The 20,444-nt window shown below is 41.5% G+C and overlaps 1 protein-coding gene across 2 annotated transcripts in view; it reads left to right on the plus strand.

Moving 5' to 3' along the window:
- The window catches only part of LOC115187364 (deleted in malignant brain tumors 1 protein), a 142,050-nt gene that overhangs the window by 13,418 nt on the left and 108,188 nt on the right, over positions 1-20,444 (plus strand). The window lies entirely within an intron of this gene.

Below are 20,444 nucleotides of genomic sequence, written 5' to 3' on the forward strand. Positions count from 1 at the left end.
GTAGTGTTTTATGGAACTACTAATACTTGTCAACCACAAAGCACTACTGCTGTTAGAATAACAGAATCACTGTCATCATCTGTCCTCACCACTGTGTTTTCCTCTCTGCTGTTTACAGCTGAACTCTCAGTCAGACTGGTGAATGGGACCACTTCCTGTTCTGGGACAGTGGAAGTCTTCTACAGAGGAGAGTGGTTGGGTCTATGTCCTGGGTGGTGGGGCATGAAAGAGGCTAAGGTTGTGTGTGGAGAGCTGGACTGTGGAAATTTTGTAGATGTATCTAGAGGACCACTGGTTGAAGATGGAAGAACAATATATGTTAGCTGCAGTTTATATGGAGATGAGTCTATTGGACAATGTTACAAAGATGAAGGAAGTAAAAACTGTAATGGTGGATATTATCATCATGTGACCTGTTCAGGTAAGAGACTGGTCATATTGAAAGATTTATTTATACATTATACAATATTACCATGTATCATGTTTTATGTTTTTTTAATTCATCTAAATAGTGGGAGATGTCAGATTATTTAAACATTATATTTGTGTTTGTCATATGGGTTTATGGGAGATGTTCATGGGCAGATCATTGTAGTTCAGATGTTACTGAAGTGAAGCTGCCTGATGAATGTCCAGCTGTTTATTTTCTATAAAGTGAAGTGAACTTATTCCTGTCTCCTGCCTGCATTATTCCCAACCCTATCCTGAGTGACTAAGAACCCATTTCTACCTCTTACAGTATCAAACATAGCAAACTACAATCTTTTATCCAACATATTTGTGTTTAGTCCTTGACAGTGTCATCAACAAAACTGATTGAATGTTCAACCAAGTCTTTTTCTCCAGAGTCTGTGCGGCTTGTGGGTGGAGCTGGTCTCTGCTCTGGGAGAGTGGAGGTGAAGTCCAATCAGTCCTGGGCCTCAGTGTGTGAAGCTGACTTTGACCGGCAGGATGCAGAGGTAGTCTGTAGGGATCTTGGCTGTGGGGCTCCTGCAGCTCTACAGGGGGGGCTCTATGGAGAAGGTAAGGGTCAGACCTGGGATAAAGAGTTCCAGTGTAAAGGCAATGAGTCCCTTCTCCTGGACTGTGACACCTCAGACAGAGAAAACAACACCTGTCTACCTGGTAATGCTGTTGGACTCACCTGCTCAGGTAAGAAACAGTTTGTCTCTCAATCAACATTGTTTCTCACCTGGAGTGAAGAATATGAGAGACAATATAGGTGTGTTTTAGTGAGAAAATAGTAAGATTACTGTCTCTCTCTTTTCTTTTCTCAGAGCCTGATGATGTGAGGCTGGTGGGAGGAGGCAGTCGCTATGCTGGTGGATTGGAATGGTACGACCAGGGAGAGTGGAAGATTGTGGGAGCTGAAGACTGGAACCGGGAGGCTACAGCTGCAGTAGTGTGTAGACAGCTGGGTTGTGGCTCCACTGTTTCAGTTCTACCTGGAAACACCACTGGAGTGTATGGAGTTTCCTGTTATGGGTCAGAGTCTGCGCTGAGGGAGTGTTCCAGAACGTCTGGTCGCCTTTCTGGATTCACAGTGATCTGCTCAGGTAATTACAAGGTACACTACATTGCCAAAAGTATGTGGGCAGTGGTGGATTTTGCTATTTCAGCACACCTGTTGCTGACAGGTGTATTAAATCAAGCACGCAGCGGTACAATCTCCATAGATTGGCAGTAGAATGGCCTTACTGAAGAGCTCAGCGACTTTCAATGTGGCGCATCTAGGAGCAACAGCGATTCAGCCGCAAAATGGGAGGCCACACAAGCACATGGAACAGAACCAGCAAGTGCTGAAGCACGTAGAGCATAAGAATCATGTCTCCTCTGTTGAAAAACTCGCTACAGATACCCACATTCTTTTGGCCTTGTATTATATCTCCTTCCTGGACTCACAGGGATCTGCTCAGGTAATAACAAGATATTATAATTATATTCAACTGATTTCCTTCATTCATACAACTTCCTCTGCACCTCTCATGATGACTGTTTAGCTTGTCAGTCTGCTTTACTAAATAGATCACTCAGTCAAATAGGAATCAAATACAACTTAAATATCCCAGAATGCTTTTGTATTTGAGTGTTATCTCAGTGAACGTCTCTACTCACTACCACTGTTACATGTCATGTTATTGTCATATCTACAGTAAATGAGGCAAGTAGATACGTAGCTACGTTTTATGTTCCCTCATAACTTCTCCTCTGAGAGTGAGTTCCTCTCACCGTCACAGGTAACTGAACCTGGGGTGAGACATTCTTACTAATCTGCTAGAGAACCAGTACGGATTTGAATATAACTTTTGTATGACTGACGCCTTTAGTGAGAGGTCTAACGCTTTAATATTTAACCTCTTTAGGGTAGGGGGCAGTATTTGCACGGCCGGATAAAAAACGTACCCGATTTAATCTGGTTATTACTACTGCCCAGAAACTAGAATATGCATATAATTATTGGCTTTGGATAGAAAACACCCTAAAGTTTCTAAAACTGTTTGAATGGTGTCTGTGAGTATAACAGAACTCATATGGCAGGCAAAAACCTGAGAAGATTCTGTACAGGAAGTGCCCTCTCTGACCATTTCTTGGCCTTCTTGACTGTCTTTATTGAAAACTTAGGATCTCTGCTGTAACTTGACACTTCCTACGGCTCCCATAGTCTCTCAGAAGGCGGGAAAAATCTGAATGATGCCTTTGGAGCCCCAGGCTGAAAAACATTAGCGCCTTTGGTAAGTGGTCTATCAGAGGACAATGAGCCTGAGGCGCGTGTACGAGGCGACCCCATGTTTTTAGTTTCTCTCTCTTTGAACGTATACAGGGTTTCCCGGTCGGAAAATTATCGCTTTTTTAAGAGAAAAATGGCATAAAAATTGATTTAAACAGCGGTTGACATGCTTCGAAGTACGGTAATGGAATATTTAGATTTTTTTTGTCACGAAATGCGTCGGGCGTGTCACCCTTATTTACCCTTCGGATAGTGTCTTGAACGCACGAACAAAACAGAGGATATTTGAACATAACGATGGATTATTTTGAACCAAACCAACATTTGTTATTGAAGTAGAAGTCCTGGGAGTGCATTCTGACGAAGAACAGCAAAGGTAATCAAATTTTTCTTATAGTAAATCGGAGTTTGGTGAGGGCTAAACTTGGTGGGTGTCTAAATAGCTAGCCCGTGATGGCTGGGCTATCTACTCAGAATATTGCAAAATGTGCTTTCACCGAAAAGCTATTTTAAAATCGGACATAGCGATTGCATAAAGGAGTTCTGTATCTATAATTCTTAAAATAATTGTTCTGTTTTTTGTGAACGTTTATCGTGAGTAATTTAGTAAATTCACCGGAAGTTTGCGGTGGGTATGCTAGTTCTGAACGTCACATGCTAATGTAAAAAGCTGGTTTTTGATATAAATATGAACTTGATTGAACAAAACATGCATGTATTGTATAACATAATGTCCTAGGATTGTCTTCTGATGAAGATCATCAAAGGTTAGTGCTGCATTTAGCTGTGGTTTGGGTTTATGTGACATTATATGCTAGCTTGAAAAATGGGTGTCTGATTATATCTGGCTGGGTACTCTCCTGACATAATCTAATGTTTTGCTTTCGTTGTAAAGCCTTTTGAATTCGGACAGTGTGGTTAGATGAACGAGAGTCTTGTCTTTAAAATGGTGTAAAATAGTCATATGTTTGAGAAATTGAAGTAATAGCATTTCTAAGGTATTTGAATAACACGCCACGGGATTCAACTGGCTGTTGACTAGGTGGGACGATTTCGTCCCACCTACCTTAGAGAGGATAATCATTTCTGCCCTTCGAATTCATATTCATTGTATAAATAGGCTTGTTAAATTTTGTCTGGCTTGCCATTACAAATCGAATGGAATATTCTTTTCTCATTTAATTTAAAAAACAGGTCGCCAGGTGTAGGCAAGACCATAAGCAAATAGGTAAACTGGGATATGACTAAAGAGTTAATCAGGGTAAACTGGGATATGACTAAAGAGTTAGTCAGGGTAAACTGGGATATGACTAAAGAGTTAATCAGGGTAAACTGGGATATGACTAAAGAGTTAATCGGGGTAAACTGGGATATGACGAAAGAGTTAATAAGGATAAACTGCGATATGACTAAAGAGTTAATCGGGGTAAACTGGGATATGACTAAAGAGTTAATCGGGGTAAACTGGGATATGACTAAAGAGTTAATAAGGGTAAACTGGGATATGACTAAAGAGTTAATCGGGGTAAACTGGGATATGACTAAAGAGTTAGTCAGGGTAAACTGGGATATGACTAAAGAGTTAACCTCTCTAGGGTATGTGGGACGAAATCGTCCCACCTACTCAACAGCCAGTGGAACCCCGTGGCGCGATATTCAAAAACCTTAGAAATGCTATTACTTCAATTTCTCAAACATATGACTATTTTACACCATTTTAAAGACAAGACTCTCGTTAATCTAACCACACTGTCCGATTTCAAAAAGGCTTTACAACGAAAGCAAAACATTAGATTATGTCAGGAGAGTACCCAGCCAGAAATAATCAGACACCCATTTTTCAAGCTAGCATATAATGTCACATAAACCCAAAACACAGCTAAATGCAGCACTAACCTTTGATGATCTTCATCAGATGACACTCCTAGGACATTATGTTATACAATACATGCATGTTTTGTTCAATCAAGTTCATATTTATATAAAAAACCAGCTTTTTACATGAGCATGTGACGTTCAGAACTAGCATACCCACCGCAAACCTCCGGTGAATTTACTAAATTACTCACGATAAACGTTCACAAAAAACAGAACAATTATTTTAAGAAATATAGATACAGAACTCCTTTATGCAATCGCTATGTCCGATTATAAAATAGCTTTTCGGCAAAAGCACATTTTGCAATAATCTGAGTAGATAGCTCGCCATCACGGGCTAGCTATTTTGACACCCACCACGTTTGGCACTCACCAAACTCAGATTTACTATTAGAAAAATTGGATTACCTTTGCTGTTCTTCGTCAGAATGCACTCCCAGGACTTCTACTTCAATAACAAATGTTGGTTTGGTTCAAAATAATCCATAGTTATGTTCAAATATCCTCTGTTTTGTTCGTGCGTTCAAGACACTATCCGAAGGGTGACGCGCCCGACGCGTATCGTGACAATAAAATTCTAAATATTCCATTACCGTACTTCGAAGCATATCAAACGCTGTTTAAAATACATTTTTATGCGATTTTTCTCATAAAAAAGCGATAATATTCCGACCGGGAAACCCTGTTTTCGTTCAAAGACTGAAAATCTAAAATGGACTCTTCACGTGCACACGCGCCCCTGTCTCATTGTCCTCAGATAGACCACTTACCAAATGCGCTACTGTTTTTCAGCCATGGGCTGCAAAGTCATCATTCAACTTTCTTCCGCCCTCTGAGAGCCTATGGGAGCCGTAGGAAGTGTCACGTTACAGCAGAGATCCTCAGTTTCAATAAAGAGAGTGTAGAAGGCCAAGAAATGGTCAGAGAGGGCACTTCCTGTACAGAATCTTCTCAGGTTTTTGCCTGCCATATGAGTTCTGTTATACTCACAGACACCATTCAAACAGTTTTAGAAACTTTAGGGTGTTTTCTATCCAAATCAAACAATTATATGCATATTCTAGTTTCTGGGCAGTAGTAATAACCAGATTAAATCAGGTACGTTTTTTATCCGGCCGTGCAAATACTGCCCCCTACCCTAGAGAGGTTAATCAGGGTGATTTTTCCATAAATAGACAGGTAGTTTCCTTTCCATGGTAGCAAGATCTTATCTATTTTTGCTAAATATCTATTAAAATGTATTAGAGTGAGTTAATTTGTTTCTTTCTGGATATGTATACCGAGTATGTCAACATCACCCTCAGAACATTTTATTGGTAAACTACACGGTAATGTAAAAGTTGTATTCTTATCATCATTTGGTTGTAATTCAGAGAGGTTATAAAAAGTATCTAGATCCTCTATGATGATGTGGAGGGATCCAAAATATGGATTTAAAGGAACATGAATCATCTGTGTACAATGACACCTTTGTTTTTAAGCCCTGGATTTCTAACCCCTTGATATTTTTATTGGATCTGGTTTTAATAGCTAACATTTTGATGGCCACAATAAGTAGATATGCCGATATTGGACAACCTTGTTTTACTCCTCCTGACAGTTTAATAATACTTTCTGAGAAGTAGCCATTATTTACTATTTTACACCTAGGGTTACCATACATAACTTTAACCTATTGTATAAGTATTCTCCAAAATGTAAATATTCCAGGCATTTATATATAAATTCCAGTCGTACTTTATCAAAAGCCTTTTCAAAGTCAGCTATGAATCCCAGGCCTGGTTTCCCAGATTTTTCATAGCATTCTATTGTTTCCAGTACTTGTCTTATATTATCTCCAATGTATCGTCCATGAAAAAAACCTGTCTGATTAGGATGAATAATATCCGACAAAACCTTTTTAATTCTCTGCGCTACACATTTTACAAGAATCTTTTCCATCACAGCACTGAAGTGTAAGAGGCCTCCATTTTTTTAAATGGACTGGATCTTTATATTTACCACTTGGATCCTGTTTCAGTAATAATGAAATCAGACCTTCTTGTTGCGTGTCTGATAATCTACCATTTATATAGGAGTGGTTAAAACATGCTAATAACGGTCCTCTGAGTAGATCTAAAAAGGTTTGTTATAACCTCCACTGGTATGCCCTCCAGCCCTGGAGTTTTCCTGGACTTAAAGGCTTTAATTGTATGAAGAAGTTCCTCCTCTGTAATTTGGCCTTCATTAAATTATTTTTGGTAGGATTCTATGGTGAAGCTTTTTATAATATGTTACACTGGATCTTTCTTGAATAAGTTCCTCCATTTCTTTTTGTTTTTCCTCTTACTTACTCTGAGCCTCTACGGTACAGTTCTTATTGCTACCTAACTGTACTGTTAGTCCTGCCATTTTCTTTGTTAATATGGACTATTTTGACCTAAATTGCTTTTCTTTTAGAGATTACTGAATTGCATTGCCTCTGAAGGCACATTTAAAAGTGTCCCATACAATAAGGGGATCTGCTGTATCTATGTTATGTCTGAAAAAGTAGGTTATAAATTCTTCTGTCCTAGTTAAAAACAAGTTATCATCCAATAGGCTTTGATAAAATTTCCAATATCCTCGCCCACGTGGAAATTCTGTAAGAGTAATATATATGCCAATATATGTCCCCTATCAACACTATTTTAACTTTTGGTGCCAGAGAGAACGACATAAGAAAGTAGTAAAGACAACTAGCTTGATTAAGCCTCCTCCATGTATATCTCACTAGGTCAGGATATTAAACCTCCTCCATGTATATCTCACTAGGTCAGGATATTAAACCTCCTCCATGTATATCTCACTAGGTCAGGATATTAAACCTCCTCCATGTATATCTCACTAGGTCAGGATATTAAACCTCCATATATCCTCTAGTTCCAATATATCCATGACATTCGTGATTTCCTTTAGTGAATGAGGGTAATAGTTTGCAGTGTGATTTCCTTTAGTGAATGAGGGTGATAGTTTGTAGTGTGATTTCCTTTAGTGAATGAGGGTAATAGTTTGCAGTGTGATTTCCTTTAGTGAATGAGGGTGATAGTTTGCAGTGTGATTTCCTTTAGTGAATGAGGGTGATAGTTTGCAGTGTGATTTTCTTTAGTGAATGAGGGTGATAGTTTGCAGTGTGATTTCCTTTAGTGGATGAGGGTGATAGTTTGCAGTGTGATTTTCTTTAGTGAATGAGGGTGATAGTTTGCAGTGTGATTTCCTTAACGTTCCATAGAGATATTTAAAACCGGATTATAATCTGACACCATAATAATAGAGTCTTGTGTTGCTTGTACGGTTGATAAATTATTCTATATATTTTCAAAGAAGCCTGGATCATCATTATTTGGACTGTATAGGTTAATAAGCCCTGTTGTTTATGTCCCAATAACATATAAAAAATGATCCATCTACCTTCATCCATCTACCAAAATTACTGTTAATTAATATCACCTCTTTGGAATTTCTTTGCCCATGGGAGAAATATATTTCCCCCCCAGTCCTTTTTCCACACAACTTCATCTTAAATGGTTGAATGAGTTTCCTGTAAACAATATATGTTATATTCCTTCTCTTTCAACCAAGTAAATACAGATCGTCTTTTCTTATTATCTGCTAGGCCATTACAATTATAACTGGCTATACTTATTTCACCATTTACCATAATGAGACACAACTTTCAATTATATTTATCAAAATATGTTTGTAAACTCACTGTTAAAAAGTACCATAGTGATTGAGTGTTCATATAGCTGTACCATGATATTTGCATTGCTACTAAGTAACCCTCCAATTGTTCTCCACTATTCCATCCTCTAAAGCCCCTCCCCATCCCAAGTAGGGTTGTCATCCCAGTGACCGGCAGACCCCCCCCCGTCCCCCTGGATCCCAGGGCCCCTGAGAGACTGGGACCCATCCTTTGAAAAGACCCCACAGTGAAACACACAGAACAGAAGCAGATCAGCAGACAAAAGCATTTCCATCACCCTCACATCGATTAGCATTATTATACAGCTATAAAAAATATATTTAAATAAAATGTCCTGCTTATCTTAATTTCCATAATTAACTAATAATATGTGTAATAATGTAGGCAGTTCCTGCCATGTTATGTTGTCAGTAGTATATAGATAATGTTGTTATTGATTATAAATGTTATGCTAATGATTATGATGTAGATTGTTATGTTGTCAGTAGTATATAGATAATGATATTATTGATTATAAATGTTATGCTATTGATTATGATGTAGATTGTTATGATGTTAGTAGAATATAGATAATGTTGTTATTGATTATAAATGTTATGCTATTGATTATGATGTAGATTGTTATGTTGTCAGTAGTATATAGATAATGTTGTTATTGATTATAAATGTTATGCTAATGATTATGATGTAGATTGTTATGTTGTCAGTAGTATATAGATAATGATGTTATTGATTATAAATGTTATGCTAATGATTATGATGTAGATTGTTATGATGTTAGTAGAATATAGATAATGATGTTATTGATTATAAATGTTATGCTATTGATTATGATGTAGATTGTTATGATGTTAGTAGTATATAGATAATGATGTTATTGATTATACATGTTATGCTATTGATTATGATGTAGATTGTTATGATGTTAGTAGTATATAGATAATGATGTTATTGATTATAAATGTTATGATATTGATTATGATGTAGATTATTGTTATGATGTTGTTAGTAGAATATAGATAATGATGTTATTGATTACAAATGTTATGATATTGATTATGATGCAGATTGTTATGATGTTAGTAGTATATAGAACATGATGTTATTCTCTTATGATCTGTGTGTTACAGAGAAAGTATAGTATTTAGTTCAGGTCTGATATACATTAGATTGTGTGGATATGTTCCAGATGAAGACCTGTTGTTCTTTAAACTGTCATGAATCACTGAATGCTTTTAATAAACTCACAGGCTGTCAGTCTTGTGTGATTTCCCCTCCAGTTTTTTATTTCCCAGTGGTCAAGGGGTTATTGATCATTAGTGATTCCCTCAGTGACACCAGACATGACTCCCATTGTTACAACACTACACACACAAAGAATATAGAATACATGTTAGGAATTTACTACACCTATATAGTGCGCTACCAGAACTCTATGAGCCCTTCTCAAAAGTAGCGCACTATAATGGGAAAAGGGTTCCATTTAGGACATTTTTTGTCATACAGTTAAATGGCCGCTAGATGTCAGTATATTCAGCCAGTCTGGACCAGGGTGGCACTAGAGAACTAACACTGATGAACCAGGCCTATGATGTAAAACAGTCCTTTATCAAGGTTACGGATCCATACATATCTAGGTCTGTATTCATGAAGAGTTTCAGAGTAGGAGGGCTGATCTAGGACCAGTTCAGTCTGTTAGATCATAATGAATAAGAGAGGAGTGCTGATCTAGGACCAGTTCAGTCTGTTAGATCATAATGAATAAGAGAGGAGGGCTGATCTAGGACCAGTTCAGTCTGTTAGATCATAATGAATAAGAGAGGAGTGCTGATCTAGGACCAGTTCAGTCTGTTAGATCATAATGAATAAGAGAGGAGTGCTGATCTAGGACCAGTTCAGCCTGTTAGATCATAATGAATAAGAGAGGAGGGCTGATCTAGGACCAGTTCAGTCTGTTAGATCATAATGAATAAGAGAGGAGTGCTGATCTAGGACCAGTTCAGTCTGTTAGATCATAATGAATAAGATGCATTGATGGGGAGGGAACTGACCCCAGATCAGCACTCTGATGCTTGTTGAACACAGGGCACTGACTCTATATCAGTGGAGGAAACTTCTCCCTATTTCATACTGAAAGTTATGTGATCCTCAATGTGAGTTGATCATTGAATGCAGATTTTTACATCTTAATAGATGCCATTTAACAGACACTTTAGCCAAAGCAACTAACAGTCATGCATTTTACCTTCAGGTTGGTATCAGGAACTGAACCCACCATCCTGGCATTGTAAGCACCATGCAGTACCATCTGAGTTACAGAGAACCAGCTATAAACTGTTACACAATACACACATTAGTTTTACCATCTGAGATACAGAGAACCAGCTATAAACTGTTACACAATACACACATTAGTTTTTACCAACTTGTGTGACCAGACTAAAAAGAGAATGAATGTCATTTTAATGCCACTATAGTGGAGAGAATATCAACTAAATGTAGAACTGTATCTTTATATAGTTCACATGGAGAGAATATCGACTAAATGTAGAACTGTATCTTTATATAGTTCACATGGAGAGAATATCGACTAAATGTAGAACTGTATCTTTATATAGTTCACATGGAGAGAATATCGACTAAATGTAGAACTGTATCTTTATATAGTTCACATGGAGAGAATATCAACTAAATGTAAGAACTGTATCTTTATATAGTTCACATGGAGAGAATATCAACTAAATGTAAGAACTGTATCTTTATATAGTTCACATGGAGAGAATATCAACTAAATGTAGAACTGTATCTTTACATAGTTCACATGGAGAAGAGACTTGTAGACAACAGGCCCAGGTATCCCGCCAGCTAGTGGAAACCTGTTGTCTTTTCCAATATCACATGGCCAGAATTCTCAGGGTCCATCCCTGACTATAACCTATCTGTGTTATGTCATGTAAAATTACTGCCCTGGCCTTTTAAATGAGCAGCCTCTTCTCCTACAAGCAGCCAGCTTCTGTTTCTCCAACACGTGAGTGTGTTCCACCCCTCCACTCCTCCAACCCCCTGCCTGTCCCCTGTCAGAAAACTGTCAGAAACCGTTTCAGGGAAGCTCGTCATCCTCACCAGGGTCTTGACCTGACTGCAGTTTGGCGTCGTAACCGACTTCAGTGGTAAATGCTCACCTTCGATGTCCACTGGCCTACTGCTCTCTCTTCGTCTGACCACGTGTTCTCGCACACCTCAAGAGCATCTGGTCAGTGGGGTGGTGGCACTGGAATCCTCATCTCTCCCAAGTTGACATTCTCTCTTTCTCCCCTGACCCATCTGTCTATCTCCTCCTTTGAATTCCATGCTGTCACAGTCACTAGCCCATTCAAGCTTAACATCCTTATAATTTATCGCCCTCCAGGTTCCCTTGGAGAGTTCATCAATGAGCTTGACTCCTTGATAAGTTCCTTTCCTGAGGATGGCTCACCCCTCACAGTTCTGGGTGACTTTAACCTCCCAACATCTACCTTTGACTCATTTCTCTCTGCCTCCTTCTTTCCACTCCTCTCCTCTTTTGGCCTCACTCTCTCACTGTCCCCTCCTACTCACAAGGCAGGCAATATGCTTGACCTCATCTTTACTAGATGCTGTTCTTCTACTAATCTCACTGCAACTCCCTTTCAAGTCTCCGATCACTACCTTGTATCCTTTTCTCTCTCGCTCTCCTCCAACACTACTCACTCTGCCCCTACTCAGATGGTATTGCGCCGTCGCAACCTTCGCTCTCTCTCTCCTGCTACGCTCTCCTCTTCAAACCTATCATCTCTTCCCTCTGCTCAATCCTTCTCCAACCAATCTCCTGATTCTGCCTCCTCAACCCTCCTCTCCTCCCTTTCTGCATCCTTTGACTCTCTATGTCCCCTATCCTCCCGGCCGGCTCGGTCCTCCACTCCTGCTCCGTGGCTTGACGACTCATTGCGAGCTCACAGAACAGGGCTCCGGGCAGCCGAGCGGAGATGGAGGAAAACTAGCCTCCCTGCAGACCTGGCATCCTTTCACTCCCTCCTCTCTACATTTTCAACCTCTGTTTCTGCTGCTAAAGTCACTTTCTACCACTCTAAATTCCAAGCATCTGCCTCTAACCCTAGGAAGCTCTTTGCCACCTTCTCCTCCCTCCTGAATCCTCCTCCCCCTCCCCCCCTCCTCCCTCTCTGCGGATGACTTCGTCAACCATTTTGAAAAGAAGGTCGACGACATCCGATCCTCATTTGTTAAGTCAAACGACACCGCTGGTCCTGCTCACATTGCCCTACCCTATGCTTTGACCTCTTTCTCCCCTCTCTCTCCAGATGAAATCTTGCGTCTTGTGACGGCCGGCCGCCCAACAACCTGCCCACTTGACCCTATCCCCTCCTCTCTTCTCCAGACCATTTCCGGAGACCTTCTCCCTTACCTCACCTCGCTCATCAACTCATCCTTGACCGCTGGCTACGTCCCTTCCGTCTTCAAGAGAGCAAGAGTTGCACCCCTTCTCAAAAAACCTACACTCGATCCCTCCGATGTCAACAACTACAGACCAGTATCCCTTCTTTCTTTTCTCTCCAAAACTCTTGAACATGCCGTCCTTGGCCAGCTTTCTTGCTATCTCTCTCAGATTGACCTTCTTGATCCAAATCAGTCAGGTTTCAAGGCTGGTCATTCAACTGAGACTGCTCTTCTCTGTGTCACGGAGGCTCTCCGCACAGCTAAAGCTAACTCTCTCTCCTCTGCTCTCATCCTTCTAGACCTATCTGCTGCCTTTGATACTGTGAACCATCAGATCCTCCTCTCCACCCTCTCCGAGTTGGGCATCTCCGGCGCGGCTCACTCTTGGATTGCGTCCTACCTGACAGGTCGCTCCTACCAGGTGGCGTGGCGAGAATCCGTCTCCGCACCACGTGCTCTCACCACTGGTGTCCCCAGGGCTCAGTTCTAGGCCCTCTCCTATTCTCGCTATACACCAAGTAACTTGGCTCTGTCATATCCTCACATGGTTTCTCCTATCATTGCTACGCAGACGACACACAATTAATCTTCTCCTTTCCCCCTTCTGATAACCAGGTGGCGAATCGCATCTCTGCATGTCTGGCAGACATATCAGTGTGGATGACGGATCACCACCTCAAGCTGAACCTCGGCAAGACGGAGCTGCTCTTCCTCCCGGGGAAGGACTGCCCTTTCCATGATCTCGCCATCATGGTGGACAACTCCATTGTGTCCTCCTCCCAGAGTGCTAAGAGCCTTGGCGTGACCCTGGACAACACCCTGTCATTCTCCGCTAACATCAAGGCGGTGACCCGATACTGTAGGTTCATGCTCTACAACATTGACAGAGTACGACCCTGCCTTACACAGGAAGCGGCGCAGGTTGTCCCTGCCTCTGCCATTAAACCCCTACAACTCATCCAGAATGCCGCAGCCCATCTGGTGTTCAACCTTCCCAAGTTCTCTCCACTGGCTTCCAGTTGAAGCTCGCATCTGCTACAAGACCATGGTGCTTGCCGACGGAGCTGTGAGGGGAACGGCACCTCCGTACCTTCAGGCTCTGATCAGGCCCTACACCCAAACAAGGGCACTGCGTTCATCCACCTCTGGCCTGCTGGCCCCCCTACCTCTGCGGAAGCACAGTTCCCGCTCAGCCCAGTCAAAACTGTTCGCTGCTCTGGCACCCTAATGGTTGAACAAGCTCACGACGCCAGGACAGCGGAGTCAATCACCACCTTCCGGAGACACCCGAAACCCCACCTTCTTTAAGGAATACCTGGGATAGGATAAAGTAATCCTTCTAACCCCCCCCGCCAAAAAAAGAAAAAGATATAGATGTACTATTGTAAAGTGGTTGACCACTGGATATCATAAGGTGAATGCACCAATTTGTAAGTCGCTCTGGATAAGAGCGTCTGCTAAATGATGTAAATGGCCCGCTGGAGAAGTGTTCTCTTCATGGATGAATCCCGACTTCAACTGTACCGGGCAGATGGCAGACAGCGTGAATGGTGTTGTGTTGGCGAGCGGTTTGCTGATGTACACGTTGTGAATAGAGAGCACCATGGTGGCGGTGGGGTTATGGTAAGGCCAGGCATAAGATACGGACAACCACCACAATTGCATTGTCGTGCCATTCATCCACCGCCGTCACCTCAAGTTTCAGCATGATAATGCATGACCCCATGGCTCAAGAGTCTGTACACAATTCCTGGAAGTTAAAAATAAATATATATATATATATGAGAGAGAGAGAGAGAGAGAGAGAGAGAGAGAGAGAGAGAGAGAGAGAGAGAGAGAGAGAGAGAGAGAGAGAGAGAGAGAGACACTGTTGTGACAGTCCTGGGGTACAGGCTTGGTGACTTCCTCTGCTCTGCTACATCATTTGACTCTTTGTTCAACGTGTGGAGTGGTACTCCCCTGTCTGTCTTTCTTTTCCACGATCCAGGCTGAAAGGGAACATGTACCAAAAACTAGTTGTTTGGTTGAAATCTACCATTTAGTGGAGGGTAAAATAATAAACATTTTATTTATATGTATTATTATTTCTGCCAAACAAAATGTTAAACACGGCGATGTTGCTCTCATGGTCTCAATAAAGGTGTTCAATAATTAGTTACATGTCATGATTTATGCACTTCTTCATTCTGTTACAGTTCACCCCAAGCACTGTTACAACTAACCCAGAGCATGGGGTATTTTGTAACACATTGTAACACTCCTTGTATTTAAGACAACACCAAGCATTTCCAGTCTGATTTACAGTGGGGCAAAAAAGTATTTAGTCAGCCACCAATTGTGCAAGTTCTCCCACTTAAAAAGATGAGAGAGGCCTGTAATTTTCATCATAGGTACACGTCAACTATGACAGACAAAATGAGAAAAAAATTCAGAAAATCACATTGTAGGATTTTGAATGAATTTATTTGCAAATTATGGTGGAAAATAAGTATTTGGTCACCTACAAACAAGCAAGATTTCTGGCTCTCACAGACCTGTAACTTCTTCTTTAAGAGGCTCCTCTGTCCTCCACTCGTTACCTGTATTAATGGCACCTGTTTGAACTTGTTATCAGTATAAAAGACACCTGTCCACAACCTCAAATAGTCACACTCCAAACTCCACTATGGCCAAGACCAAAGAGCTGTCAAAGGACACCAGAAACAAAATTGTAGACCTGCACCAGGCTGGGAAGACTGAATCTGCAATAGGTAAGCAGCTTGGTTTGAAGAAATCAACTGTGGCAGCAATTATTAGGAAATGAAAGACATACAAGACCACTGATAATCTCCCTCGATCTGGGGCTCCACGCAAGATCTCACCCCGTGGGGTCAAAATGATCACAAGAACGGTGAGCAAAAATCCCAGAACCACACGGGGGGGACCTAGTGAATGACCTGCAGAGAGCTGGGACCAAAGTAACAAAGCCTACCATCAGTAACACACTACGCCAGTAGGGACTCAAATCCTGCAGTGCCAGACGTGTCCCCCTGCTTAAGCCAGTACATGTCCAGGCCCGTCTGAAGTTTGCTAGAGAGCATTTGGATCATCCAGAAGAGGATTGGGAGAATGTCATATGGTCAGATGAAACCAAAATATAACTTTTTGGTAAAAACTCAACTCGTCGTGTTTGGAGGACAAAGAATGCTGAGTTGCATCCAAAGAACACCATACCTACTGTGAAGCATGGGGGTGGAAACATCATGCTTTGGGGCTGTTTTTCTGAAAAGGGACCAGGACGACTGATCCGTGTAAAGGAAAGAATGAAAGGGGCCATGTATCGTGAGATTTTGAGTGAAAACCTCCTTCCATCAGCAAGGGCATTGATGATGAAACGTGGCTGGGTCTTTCAGCATGACAATGATCCCAAACACACCGCCCGGGCAACAAAGGAGTGGCTTCGTAAGAAGCATTTCAAGGTCCTGGAGTGGCCTAGCCAGTCTCCAGATCTCAACCCCATAGAAAATCTTTGGAGGGAGTTGAAAGTCCGTGTTTCCCAGCAACAGCCCCAAAACATCACTGCTCTAGAGGAGATCTGCATGGAGGAATGGGCCAAAATACCAGCAACAGTGTGTGAAAACCTTGTGAAGACTTACAGAAAACGTTTGACCTGTGTCATTGCCAAGAAAGGGTATATAACAAAGTATTGAGATAAACTTTTGTTATTGACCAAATACTTATTTTCCACCATAATTTGCAAATAAATTCATTAAAAATCCTACAATGTGATTTTCTGGAATTTTTTATCTCATTTTGTATGTCATAGTTGAAGTGTACCTATGATGAAATTACAGGCCTCTCTCATCTTTTTAAGTGGGAGAACTTGCACAATTGGTGGCTGACTAAATACTTTTTTGCCCCACTGTACATACAAGATAAACCACATTCATTTGGAAAGGACAGATGGAGGTTGTTTGTATCAAGGTGAAAGTGTAACAACCATCCCCGGTCTCCCCTAAACCTCCACTACAGTACTAAGATATGTATCAGTAGGGATTAAGAAGTGAGTATATGCAATGCCCACTGAAAAACAAGTGGTTAAACAGAGTATACCTCAGTATACCTTCCACTACACCACTGGTGTAGGCTACATTTAAAGAAATATACTTCTAATAAAATACAAATATATGTTTTTGGAATTAGTCAATATAGTCTGTAAAATTGAAATGTGTCTCTTGTGCAGGGCAACATGTTTAATACAGAGTACTGATGACTCCTTACTCAACCCTCTCCCTTCACTGCAATGTAATACACAGTATATGGGATACTGATTGGCTGGTAGAGAGAAAGCTTTTCTACCTGTCTCAACTTAGGTGGGATGGAAATACTCAGTAGGGTCTCTACTAACCAGATATGGTTCGTTTTGGAGTAGAGACCCGGTAGGAGCACCCGATTCAGCTGCCCTGCTCACGGGAAAAGCCATGCTGTTGCCATTTTGAAGCATTTCATGTGTCTGAATGTACAAACTGCCTCCCTGTTGGACCAGAGTGCAAATCAAGTGCACTATAGTTTTACCGCTGGCCAATGGGACGGCTCAGATTACCATAACGGCATAAAACAAAGGTTTAAAACCAGGACAAGGGGAAACTGTCAACAATACAGCAAATAGCTGCTGTTTTTAAGAAGTTCATGTTCAACTTCTTACTCAGTCAGCACCGTCAACAGTTTGTATTCAACACTTTTAGAAGCCATGAAATGAGCGTCCTTCCTATTTCCCCTCAGTGCTACAACAATGAGCAGGAAAGTGTCTCTATAGGCTTGTGTTGTTATTATTAGCGGCTTGGTTATTTTTAATATGGAGGAATATTTCACTTCTCTGTTCATAGGAGTCACATGAATTTGTGCATGAAGCAGAAATAATGTGGTGAGACTGGAGTTTCTCCATCAGATGGAAGACTGTGTCTTTATGGTCAGTGTCTGTGGAGGAAAGGAACAGAGGAGGGATGTTGAGAGGTGGACCCTCAGTCTGCTGCTCTCTCCGTCCGCTGAGACTGACCATCAGATGGAAGACTGTGTCTTTATGGTCAGTGTCTGTGGAGGAAAGGAACAGAGGAGGGATGTTGAGAGGTGGACCCTCAGTCTGCTGCTCTCTCCGTCCGCTGAGACTGACCATCAGATGGAAGACTGTGTCTTTATGGTCAGTGTCTGTGGAGGAAAGGAACAGGGGAGGGATGTTGAGAGGTGGACCCTCAGTCTGCTGCTCTCTCCGTCCGCTGAGACTGACCATCAGATGGAAGACTGTGTCTTTATGGTCAGTGTCTGTGGAGGAAAGGAACAGAGGAGGGATGTTGAGAGGTGGACCCTCAGTCTGCTGCTCTCTCCGTCCGCTGAGACTGACCATCAGATGGAAGACTGTGTCTTTATGGTCAGTGTCTGTGGAGGAAAGGAACAGAGGAGGGATGTTGAGAGGTGGACCCTCAGTCTGCTGCTCTCTCCATCCGCTGAGACTGACCATCAGATGCAGGCACCATCAGCCCTGTAAAATAAAAATAAAAAGCTAATTATTTAAATGTATGCTCACTCAGCTGTGCCTCAAAAGTAATACAACTATTACCGGTGTAATCATACAGCCTACCTCAACTTTAAAATATGTCCTGAACAATGTGTTGGCAGAGTAATTCAAGCTAAGCTAATATGTGGTGTGTTGTGTAGAGTAGGCCAGAAGGCTACACTGGACAACCTTTACTGAAACTTCAACCTGTATTAAACTGAAACTACCTAATAAAACTATGGTGGAACCTCAAACACACTTCGGTGCAGGATGTTTATTTACATAGTGATTCAGAAAGAAAACTGTACTGCCACTAAAGTATACATTATGGGGACAGCTAAACAGTGCTTCCCCATCAACAGCTCAATGAAAAAGGTTCCCCCTTGAACTGAGAGGCTCCCCACTGTTCCCCGGGCGCCGAAGGGGCTCCGCACCTCTCTGATTCAGAGGGGTTAAATGCAGAAGACACATTTCAGTTGAATGCATTCAGTTGTACTGACTAGGTATCCCCCTTTCCCTTTTGTAGGGGAAGCCCCCTCCCATCAGAACATACAAAACTCATTAATTAAGCCATTACAAACATGAAAGACTACATTTTCCACTCAGCTAAACATATCAGGAATTATCTTAATTGAACATTTGCAATCGGTTTATCATAATACTCTATAGCACAATATAATACATTTGCATAAACCCATCACTACTAACATGGTGTCTTCCAATACAGCCATTCACATGAACGCGCAATTCTGGACAGGCACTACAAACACAGCCTGACTGTGGTAGCTCTGGTCCTTGGTGTGGAAAAGGGAAAGGGAGAGGGAGAGGAGGACCGTTTGATGGCAGAAGCAGAAATGTCATTTGAAGTTGAAAGCGCGTTGAGTACAGTTAGAGAGAAAGATGAGTGGACAACAGTGAAGTCCAAGAATGGAACAAAAAGGACTAAAATGTTGTAGCGACCCGCACAGACAGCGGTGTGTTATGTGTTAGGCTATTAGTGGGTTGTGTTGTACTTACCAGTGTTCGCGGGATCCGACATGCCAATCAACCTGCTATCTGCCAAAAACGGGAATGCCTGGAATGTTCTGATGCCGTGCATCCGGTTGGTTGGCGGAGTGGCGTGGAGGGGGGTTGGGCAGGGGGATGGAGCATTGGAAGTTAAGACCAGGTATAGCCATTGTTCTCTCTCTTACGTTTGGGCTTCACAAGAGAAGGTCACGGTTGGTTTGTGGTGTACCTTTCATTTATTTGGCGTGGGCTACGGCCAAACAGTAGCCTGTACAAAGTTGGGTTAATAAACCGTCAATTCGTAAACTCAAGCCTCAGTCTGGACAATTGTTCCTTTATGATCTAGTCAGATCATTACAATATTGTGTAAAATGAGTCCGATGAATCGTTGCTTGTTGGAGAACATTCTTTGATGGATATGGATGTTTAGTTGGGAAACCCTGTTGAAGTCAGGAGGATGGTAAAGAAGGTGTTGGATTGTGAATGTAGTCATAGTAACCAGGAGGTGTATGGTGTTGATATTGGATAGTCATAGTAACCAGGAGTGGTATGGTGTTGATTTTGTGTAGTCATAGTAACCAGGACTGGTATGGTGTTGATATGGTGCAGTCATAGTAGCCAGGAGTGATATGGTGTTGATATCGTGTAGTCAAAGTAACCAGAAGTGGTATGGTGTTGATATCGTGTAGTCATAGTGGGGTGGCAGGGTAGCCTAGTGGTTAGAGGATTTGGCTAGTAACTGAAAGGTTGCAAGTTTGAATCTCCCAGCTGACAAGGTACAAATTTGTCATTCTGCACCTGAACAAGGCAGTTAACCTACTGTTCCTAGGCTGTCATTGAAAATAAGAAAATGTTCTTAACTGACTTGACAAGTTAACTTGGGGTTAGGGGGCAGTATTTTCACGGCCGGATGAAAAACGTACCCAATTTGAACAGGTTACGAGAATATGCATATTATTAGTAGATTTGGATAGAAAACACTCTGAAGTTTCTAAAACTGTTTGAATGGTGTCTGTGAGTATAACAGAACTCATATGGCAGGTAAAAACCTGAGAAACTTCCAAGCAGGAAGTGGAAAGTCTGAGGTTGTAGTTTTTTTCAAG

This window comes from Salmo trutta, unplaced genomic scaffold, assembly GCF_901001165.1.
Source record: "Salmo trutta unplaced genomic scaffold, fSalTru1.1, whole genome shotgun sequence".
Lineage (NCBI taxonomy): Eukaryota > Metazoa > Chordata > Actinopteri > Salmoniformes > Salmonidae > Salmo > Salmo trutta.